The 8,509-nt window shown below is 41.9% G+C and overlaps 1 long non-coding RNA gene across 1 annotated transcript; it reads left to right on the forward strand.

The window, feature by feature from the left end:
• Window positions 1–291: 291 nt before the first annotated feature.
• On the forward strand, window positions 292–7,203 carry LOC128346890 (uncharacterized). The gene is made up of 3 exons (XR_008317270.1): window positions 292–568; window positions 2,354–2,467; window positions 6,996–7,203. It is a non-coding gene; the product is annotated as an uncharacterized LOC128346890 (long non-coding RNA).
• The last annotated feature ends 1,306 nt before the right edge of the window (window positions 7,204–8,509 follow it).

Here is an 8,509-nt window from a genome sequence, read left to right on the forward strand (position 1 = left end):
CTGTTGTTCTGGTAGCTCCAGGTCTTAACACTCACATCAGTTTCACAGGATAAATACAACTGAAGGAAGCCGGGCGGGTGCGCAGCTGGGGGAGTCAGTCATGTGATTTGCCTCTGGGGGGCCCTCCAAGGCAGTGGGCCCCCAGACAACTGTCTCCCCTTGCCCTATTATAGTTTCGCCCCTGGTGTCTTGGAACCTATGTCTGTGCAGGTGGTTGAGTGACAGCAGTAGCAGAAGTGAGACCTCTGCAGGAGGGACAAGAAAGCTATCTTTGGAATACAGGAGGGAGGAGGAGGTTAGAGTGAGAAAGAGAAATCAGTTAGTTGGATGACAGTTGGTCAGCTGGAGAAGAGAGAAGCTGAGCTGGAGGCTTGGAGAGACATGGGTTTTAAACAGGGGATATTTCTCTGGTGAAGAGAGGAGTAGGGCTTAGGTGGAGGCAAGGGTGAATCTGTTCTTCACTAAAAAGCCTGTTCAGAGGTAGTCCTCAGGAGAGAGGCTGAAAAGAAACTCTGTAACCAAGCAAGGCACCTAAATCCCTGAGTGAAGAAAGACTGTTAATATCTCTGTAAGCTATGTCAACACTTTAAAACTTATGCATCTCCAAAAGTTGTAACTGTCACTCTTAAAGAACTTTTGTTAAACAGTAAGGCCGTTCAGACGAGCAGCCAAACCAAGACTTGGGCAGCCCTGCCTGGGTTTGGCTGCCCATGAGAAGAACCAATATCGAGGCCGATCTTGGCGCTGCCTTCCCCGTAAGCCTGGGGATTTACCCCAGGCTTTAACCTGGGTTAAAGGGTGCGAGCACGCCCTTTACCCCAGGTTCGGGGTCGTGTGTCTGCACGCAGCCCGAGCAGACACAGAGCCGAGTGCCTAGAGCACCTGGGTCATGGGGGAATCCCTAAATGCAGCACGCTGCTCATCCCACATGCCAACTGCTCATCAACAGCTGCTTGTCCCACATGTCAACAGGAATTGTCAACTGCGGGGGGGAGGTAAGATTGATCTTGCCTTCCCCCGTGCCCTCCTCACATGCAGAAAATGGTCATGTGCACGACCTTAGTAAATCCTGTTGTTTAATTATATCAAATGTATTTTGTTTCCTCTCCCACCACAACACCTGAAGAGAAATGCCCATGCTACTACTAAGTTAAGAGAAGGGAGAGTTGAGCTCAGATCCTGCCTAAGCAGATCTGAGTAGTAGAAATAGGGTGACCCCTCACACTATCTATAAACTGCTTTTTGCCAGGCACCCCCAAAGCGGTGTATAGTAGAAAAGACATATTAAATACACAAAACAATTTAAAGACAATAAAAGCAGTTACAGTGTCAGCAATTATGCGTTGCCTCCACCTTCAGCCCCAAAGCCTGCCATATTTCAAACCACATCTGATTATTGCATCTGATTATTCCTCAGGAGAAACCTTCCCTCTGGCAAACTCATGCAAAGTGGCTATTATAAACTGAATTGCATGCCTGCAAAGACATATGTGCAAAGGCAACCTTTTCTAAAGGCTGACTGTTCATCCTGTATTTATCACCTTGTTGTCATCATTATGAAAAATAAAAAAGAGAGAGAAACATCCTTAAAACACAATGTTAGATCATGGTGGGGGGCTTTAATCCTACCCTCCCACCAGAGTCCCAATCTGGATTGCTTTTCCACCCATGGCTGCTATGTGCCAAGGAAAAATGTCTTCATCGGTACTAGAAGGAGTTCTTTCCTTGGCAAATAGCAGCTGTGCAGCGCCTTGATCAAGATTGTAGCAGAAGGTAAGGTCAAAGCCCCCCACCCCTGCCACATTTTGATTCATGGGGGAAGGGGTCGCAATCTTCCTGCTCTTTACCAAAGAAAATATGCCACACCAGAGCTAGTGACATATTTAATGTCATGTGTTCGTAGTCTACATACTTCAACAAAAAGACCTCAAAAGGTTTTTTGAGCCCCTGGTGGGCTGCCAAACGTGTGTTGAAGGCTGTGCTGAGTTCGCTGGCTCACAATTGTACTAGCTCAATACACACAAAGGCAGATCATTACCAGATTTACACAGCAGATTCAACAAACTGAGGCTGTGTAGGCCGCCATGTGTTGGACTCTTTCACATGAACTAGTTCCTCTTCACATTCAGCTCATCATGATTGCTAAAGTCAATGCATGCTGTGGGAGTGGAGGAAGAGCTGTCTCAGTCTCAACCATTCATTATGGGCAGAAGAGCTAGAGGAGTAAAGGGATAGGAGAGAAATCCTCTATGGATGTATTGAGTTTTTAATCAATAATTGACTAATTAATTGACAAATTAATTTGTCAGACTGGCCTAGTTCATCAACTAACAAACCTTTAATCATTTGGCAGGTCAGGACTCTGTATCTCCATTTACCTAAATAAAGCTAGTCCTGATTTATGGCACTAGACAGAAAGAGATTAACGACAAGGTCCTTAGAAGAAGGGATGGATGCCTGCTACTGTGTAAGCTCCTTTTGTAATTTGCTCTGGTGACCATAGCTATTGTGTTTGTGCTGCTTGACTCAGCAATCTCCTCCTCAAGAAAAGACAATCAATCCTCAGAATAAATCAGCTATTAAGTTTCAATGTCATTTGGGCTTCCTGAGAGAGGAATACAGCTTTTAAGCCACAGTTTGGCATAAGGAGTATTGACTATTTCCCAGAGATCTGCTAGACTGCTTACAGCACAAATGGCTAATGTATTATTAGAATTGTTTGGGGTATTTAGAGTTATGACACTGAAATATTTATCATGTGTAGACAAGCTTCTTTCAGCATGGCAAGGAAGACAAGGTCTTAATTCTTCAAGCTATCCAGAGTTGCATATCAGACCTATGTGTAAATACCAGCATTGATCTGAAGGCCAATTACTTGAATCATGTCACTGGCCCTGATGTGCCTGCTTCCACCCAGCCCCTTGGCTAGTATATGGGGAGGCTGCACCAGTTTCAGAAAACAGGAAAAGGTAGGGGGGCTTTAACCCCACTCTTGCCATGGTGCAGATCTTAGTGCTCTTCACATATGCTATTTGCCTTGGGAGGGGGAGGAGCTCCAACTGGAGTCAATGGAAACATCTTTCATTGAAAAAATGAAAAAAGGCAAATAGCAGAAGGGCAAATAACACATGCATGGAGGGTTGATTTGGATTGAGACCATGCCAGGGGGTGATTAAAGTCATGTGTAACCTATAATGAACAGTGGCATATTCAGGTCTACCGATGTACTAAAACTTGGCTGAAAACCAAACAACCTATCATCAGCTTTATTTCTCTTCTTATTCAGCAACATATTGCCAGCCTCTTCTCTCAGCTTTCTGGACTGTAAAGGAAAATGCTGCTTGTTCAGTGATACACAGATGTGTGACTTTGACTATTTTAAGACTCCTCATACTGTTATATCCCTGCAAACTAGGCAAAGAGGTACTTTTTAAGGTGGTGGCTCTCATTTAGCAAAGAGGTATCAATTGTTATTAGTCATCCCAGTATAGCATCCTTCCAGTGGCTGTTGTTACTGTCTCTCTTGTGTTGCTTCTTTTTAGGTTGTGACCCCTATGAGACAGGGGCTAATTAGCAATAGCAATAGCAATAGCACTTACATTTATATACCGCTCTATAGCTGGAAGCTCTCTAAGCGGTTTACAATGATTTAGCATATTGCCCCCCAACATTCTGGGTAATTCCTTTTGCTAAGTAGATCACATCAAGAACTGGTGATTTTGTTTGATTGATTGTTTTTGTGGGAGGCAGGTTGAAAAGTAGTATACCAATATTTATATACAAATATTTATATACAATATCATATTCTGAGGAATATAAATGTTTTCATAGTGACGACATAAATTGTTTGAATGAGCAGTCCATTCCATTTTTTTCTTCTGGGCATCTGGAGAGAGAATGAGAAAGTACCTCCCAGTTTAACGACTGTAATGCATTGTATATGGGGCTGCCTTGAAAACTCCTCAGAAACTTCCATTCATTCAGAATGTAGCTGCTAGATTACTAACTCAGATTAGTGTATAAGGATAATATCTCATCAATCCTCTAACAACTTCACTGCCTGTCAGTCTATTTCTAAGTACAATTCAATGTGCTATTAAGCTTACTTTGAGAGCTCTAAATAGCTTGCGACCCACATGCCTGTAAGATCATCTTCTCTTACATGACTAGGCTGAATATTATATTAGTCATCATCAGAAGGCCTTCTGCAAGCCTTCCCTCCTCCTCAAGTCAGGCAGATGTGGACCAGAGAGAAGGCCTTTCAATTATGGTGCCCTGCATGTGGAATGCCCTTCTCGAGGAAATTTAACTGGCACCAAACATGACATCTTTTCAGGATCAAAGAGCTTTTAATTTGCCCAGGGCTTCTAGAAAATTATCTAGCTTGTTTTAATTGGATGATCCTTTATTGTTTCATCTTGTTTGTATTACTCTGATCTGTGTTTACTGAATTGCCTAGGAATTTTTCTAAACACTTGATTGATTGATTGAGTGCTGTCAATTCAGTGTCAGCTCTTAGTGACCAGATATTCTCTCCAGGATGATCTGTCTTCAACTTGGCCATTAAGATCTCTCAGTGGTGCATTCACTGCTGTCGCAATCAAGTCCATCCACCTTGCTACTGATCATCCTCTTCTTGGACGGAGAGTAGATGGGACAAACAATGGAGTCAGGTTGCTCAGACTATGGATTTTTATTTTAATTATGGAAGTAACTGTACATGTGGACCTTCTGGGGGAATTGCTAGATGGAAAGAAGAGGAAAAATCACTCATCTAAAAGAACAGTGTAAGAAACTAAAAAGGACAACTTGAAATATAGCAGGGCAGCTATATGTACAGTAAGAGGAAGAAACTAGTATCTGTTAAGCCTCTCCACCTATCTACTGATCTGGTTAGAGCTGAATAAAACTAGAAAGTAGTAGTATTAATTATAAAGTATGGACATTACCCATCTAAATTTACTTTTAAATTTTATTAGTTTAAGCATTAGCTGAAATCTCTCTCACTGTAATCAATGGAACAGAAGTGCTTAACTCTGTGTGTGTGTGCGCACGCACGCTGTATGTATGTATGTAACTTTATACTCCTTCTCTGCAGTTTTTAAAAGATTTGGAATTGAGGAACACAAATAAAAGCAATTTTACTAACACTTACTTACAGATAGGATCCAGCTGTCTTCTCTGGTCTTATTTTGCATCAGAAAATCTCGGTTTTGTTATTGGAGTAAATTATTCTACACATTTATTTATTTTAAATTTCTTGCTAAGCTTGGAGTAGACTGCAAGTGGTAGAATTAAATTATAATTAAATTAAATTAAATTTGGAGTCTGGGGTTAAGCTGATGGGTAGTTAGCTAGGTTAACTGTTTAATTGGATTTTAATTGAATTTTAGCAAGATGTTTTACAATCACTTTTAATCTATTGCTATCCACTACAGACTCACCCTTTGGGTTAGGGATGTTGCAAATAGAAATACATAAAGCTAAATAAAGTTTGACAAATCTGGAAAGATTTCATTTGCAGAATCTATGTATTGGCAGAAATTAGAAAGGGTTTTTGTTGAGCTTTTTCTTTTTGTTCATGTGTTAGCATTGAGAAAGAAAGCCATCTCCTTCCCTTACAGTACTAGAATTCAGGCCAACCAGTGAAGTTGATCAGAAGTAGGTACAGGGCAAACAAAAGATTTAAACAATGCATGATTAACTTACAGAACTCACTACAGTAAGATGTGGTAGTAGTCGCTATTTAAATGGCTTTAAACAAGGTGCAGTCAAATTCATGGAGGATAGATCTATCAATAGATAGTTATGATAACAAAACAGGACCTTGAGCAGAGGCTCCCAACAGGGAGGCTAAAAAGCAGCCTCCCTGCTCTGGGGTCTCTCCAGCATGCCCTGCACAATTGTGCAGGGCATGCTGGAGCTTCCAGGGGCTGTGTGGCCCCCAAACTCCCCAGCCCCCGCCGGCTCCGTAACGGAGCCGGCAGTCATGTGGGCAGCTCCCCGCTAACCCTATTTTGGCAGTTCCCACTGATTGTGGGAACCATCTCAGTGGCTGGGAGCAAATCAACTTCATTGGTGGCTTAATTGATAGACAAGGCCCTGGAGTCACTGTGTCTCCCATTTACATCTGCAAAGGAAAGGACTGAAAGGTCAAATTGTGATGGCTCTGTCAAACTGAAAAAAAGAAAACTTAAAATATCTGACCCTGTGCATGATTTTTACAGACAGCCCTGTGTAAGCAAATAGAAGGCAGGAGGAGGGAATATAGTGCAGTGTAGTTACCAGCATTGGTAGTGCACACTAAGGTGGAGGTTGCAGTGCAAGTGCACTACCAGGCACTACTGTAGCTACACCCACGCTGGGTGTATGTATGTGTGGGACTTGAAGGTTTTATTGATCTGATTCCAGAATTCAGGAAGAAAATAATCATCATCATCCTTTTTCCTAGCGTCTATGAGATATCAAGCAAGATACTGTAAAAGTAAAGCTAACATTGTGAAAAGGCTGACAGCTAGGTGGCCACTAAAAATAAACCTAATAGTAATGCTCCTGTGAGCCATTTTCCAGGCGGATGTTAATGCATGCAGAGCATGTTTTACACTGTAATTTAAGATATCTGTTAAGCCAGCATAAGAATATTACAAATCTGAGTGGATATCAACAAACTTGTACATCTAGTTTAGACATTCGTTGTCAGAGACAACCCGTCCATTGCAACTGAAATCAGTAGCAACACAACTAGAGGCTCAACTGGAGGCAATAAATGGGACTCAAGAAGAGGAAAGGGAGCTTAAAACGGCAGTGTGGGAAATAAAGGGGAGTAGTGGAGCTGGAGAGAGATTATAGGGAGGAGACGGAGACCCAGAAAGATGGTACAAATTAGGGTCACATACAAGTATGCTTTGTAAAGGAATATAAGAAGCTGTGCTGCCTTATACAGAGTGAGATCTTTGGCTCATCTAAACATTGATTCACTTATTTTGTCCATGTAGCTCTCTATTCTGACTGGCAATGGTTTGGCACAGTCTGAGGCAAACGCCTTTCCTAGTCCTGCTACCCGAGATCCTTTAACTGGAGATGTTGGGAATTGAACTGCAGACCTACGCATGCAAAATATACAATCTAGGAGCTATGGACCCTGCTCATTGTTGTTGCATCTCCATTAACTTCAGCTGGCCTTAAAGACATAAAATGAGTACATTCTAAAATTGTGTTGGATAATTACTGTTCCAACCTTGGTAATATCAGAATTGGAGGTCTGTTGGCCTAACATATAGGAATGGAAGGAAGGTGAGTTATTGGCTTGGTGTTCCATTAAAAATACCTCCTCAACTACCTTCAGCTGTGTTCAGATAAGAAAGATATATCTGGGGTGGGGTGGTAACATGAACATCCTCTGGAAACATGCATGGTGCAATTAGAACTACAGGAAACCACTTCTGAAGTTATTTAAAGATTGGGTCAAGGTTTTCCATAGCAGCAGTACTGTACCATGTCATGAAAGTAATGAATGCTTTGGCGTCGTTTTCGGTTTGCATTTGTCGGTGCCTAATTCAGGAGACACAAATTTCGAACTGGGGGATGAAATGTGTTATTTCTTTATGCTACAGAAGGCAAAATGGTTACTCTGTCCTAGGCAAAGTGTATGTAAACTGACAAGGGAGTTGGCTGTATTCCACCACAGCTCTAGCCAGTCTTCTGCCAGTGCGTAGCACAATAGGCCTTTTTGCATAACTAATGTTGTCCTGGATGCCAGCCCTTGCCTAAAGGAATCTAGGTTGCATACACAGAGAAAATAGGTGTGTTCCTGTTTAATAAGACTTTTCCTAAGAGCTGCGTTTTCCATATAAATCTACTTATTTATTATTTATGCATTCACCTATGAAGCATTATGGGCCAGGGCCAAAGAAAAGACCATTTCATTCAAAATAAAAGCCAGAGTTAGAGAAATTCTTTCCAATAGTACAATAGTACAGCCACAGAAAAGGCACCATTAAGACTGAACAACACATGACATATAACATTCCTGGTGGTCTAAACCAGGGTTTCTTAACCTTGGGCCCCCAGATGTTGTTGGACTACAACTCCCAGAATCCAAAACCACAAAGGCCATGTCTGGGGATTCTGGGAGTTATAGTCCAACAACATCTGGGGGCCCAAGGTTAAGAAACCCTGGTCTAAACTATTCTGTAGTCAAAAGCCACTGGATCGGGTCCCCTCATGGATCAGGACCACAACAAAAGCTAGAGGGGCTTTACCCTTATTATATCCCTTCCACAGTACTGTCCCAATCCACATGCAGGGGGCTGATCTCTCTGCTATTTACTCTAGGAAAAAGTTTCCACCCCATTGGCACCCGTAGGGGTTAGTAATGATTTAAGCATCATGGGTAGTTTGGGCCTTCATTTCCAATAAAATTAACATTCTGTATATTCATTTTACTACCTCAAGGGACATTTATAAGTTGCCACCAACATTTACAGGAAAATGTTATCTTGGAATGGTT

This window comes from Hemicordylus capensis, chromosome 2, assembly GCF_027244095.1.
Source record: "Hemicordylus capensis ecotype Gifberg chromosome 2, rHemCap1.1.pri, whole genome shotgun sequence".
Classification (NCBI taxonomy): Eukaryota; Metazoa; Chordata; class Lepidosauria; order Squamata; family Cordylidae; genus Hemicordylus; species Hemicordylus capensis.